Source organism: Mus pahari, chromosome 12 (assembly GCF_900095145.1).
Source record: "Mus pahari chromosome 12, PAHARI_EIJ_v1.1, whole genome shotgun sequence".
NCBI classification, from domain to species: domain Eukaryota; kingdom Metazoa; phylum Chordata; class Mammalia; order Rodentia; family Muridae; genus Mus; species Mus pahari.
Window position 1 is genome coordinate 962,288 of NC_034601.1, and position 2,235 is coordinate 964,522.

Sequence of the window (2,235 nt, forward strand, 5' to 3'; positions counted from 1 at the left end):
AGCTACAGTGTACTTACATATAATAAATAAATCTTAAAAAATAAAATAAAAATAACTTTAAAGTTATCCTAGCCAGGCTTGGTTGTGTACATCTGTAAATCCAGCACTAGGGAGACAGGTGCAGGAGGATCAGGAGTTCAATGCTAGACTCTGGTACAGAACAAATTTGAGGCCAGTTTGGACTTCGTAGTAACTTGTAAGCCAGCTTCAGATACTAAGTGAGCCTCATTCCAAAAAGGCCAGTTTTGAGAGAGAGAGAGAGAGAGAGAGAGAGAGAGAGAGAGAGAGAGAGAGAAGGCTGGGCTGGGGAAATGGCTCTGTGGGTAATTGTACTTGCTCTGGGTTAGAATTGTTGGATCCCCTGGCCTTGTGAAGAGTCTTAAACTGGTGCTGGGAATCGGACTTGGGTCTTCTTTGCGAATAAGGAGGAACAAGCACTCTTGATTGCTGGGACATTTACTTTTGTTCGCCTGTGTCTTCCTGCCTACTGTGTGCACACAATGTTGGGGCCCAGGAGCTGCCTCACACAGACACTGATCTCATCAGACAGAGATGGTTTATTGAGCATCTGCTCCAGGACTGGTAGACCAGGGCCATGGTCCAGATTTCGGAACTGAACCATGACCCTGAACTAAGATCCTACAGGGTTTTTAAGCCCAAGGTCTACAAACATTTGTGCCAAATTATTTCACCAATCAGGATTTAAAGACAGGGGGATTTCCTTAGGAACATGTCTTTGTTGTACATTTATCCTGCTCCCATTGGTTGAAGTATTCAGCTGTGGCAGGGGACTTGCCTTGTTTAATAATATTAATGTCCTAACTTGTCAACCAGGACAGGCCTTGTCTAACATTCATGTCTTTACTTGCCAACCAGGATGTCTTTTTCTGCCAAGTAGGATGTCAGTTCCCAAGGAGGTCTTGGGAACTTAAGCTTTACTAGACTCCTACTCAAGTAGTATTATTCCAAATAGTTTCTTATATTGGTGCAGGTGTCTTTCTTATGTTGGGATCCATCACAGGGGCAGCTTATACCATAAAAGCTCATATGCATGTGCAGGGAGTGCTGCTGGCTGGTTGGTTCAGGCCAAGCTTATTGTGGGTAACTATACAAAACAGTTCTACCGACTTCTATGGTGATTGATTTCCAGGGGCACAGAACATGACAGAATATGTAATCAGTCTTGGCATTAGAAAGTTTCCTGGTAACAGCAGAAACTTATGAGAAAGTTAACTTATAATGGCAGACTATCAAAGGTAGGTTCTCTGGAAGCACAGCAAGAGCTCTTAACTGCTGATCCTTCTCTCTAGCTCCAATAAAAATGATTCTTGCAGGACTCAGTGGTGCCTATCTGTATTCTTAGCAATTTTCAAGAGTGAGTAGGAGGCTGGCTTAAGCCCACAAGTTTGAGACTAGCCTGGGTCTGTAAGGATTGATGACATTGCTATGGAGGATACAGCAGAGCTCGAGATTTGAGCAGTAGGAACTCCAACTTTTTTTTTTTTTTTTTTTTAGTTCATACTCTTCATCATTGTGCTGGAGATATTTGAATGCATTTGTTGCTGAATGCGCTATAGAACTCTCCCCTCTCATTCGCTGCGCCTTGCCTTCCTCCTTGTTTCACTGAGATGCTCCTTGTTCCCATCACTGACATCCATGCACAAGCTCTCCAGCTGCCCTTGCACTTTACACTAGCTCCTAACCACTTTCTGCTTGATTGGTAGTTTTTGACCTTAGAGTCTCAGAATTCACTGAGAATTTGGTTGGTGGAGGTTATTGATATCTACCCAGGGTAACATGCACACAAATTTTGTGTACAAAACTGGGGGGGGGTGTAGAAAGTGCTAGTTTGCTCTCTCTTGTGCACATGTGTGTGTGCACACGTGTGTGTGTGTGTGTGTGTGTGTGTGTGTGTATGTGGTGTCTTCATTGATCATCCTAAACCCATTCATAAGCCCTCAGATTCTCTTCCTTTTATTTGGGAGGGTGGTGAAAAATATAACTTTCCTAACTAACCAGCCCCAGTCTAGCTCTCTGTCTTCATTTTCAGTTATATATACTAAATTTAAGGTTTAAGCATATACTCTTAAACCTTTAGACATCAGCTTTTATAGTTTTGTTTTGTTTTTGTAATAAACTGATGACATGAATGTTTCATAGTATTGTAGACCTGGTCATTAGAGAAGGGGAGAGAGAGAGAGAGAGAGAGAGAGAGAGAGAGAGAGAGAGAGAGAG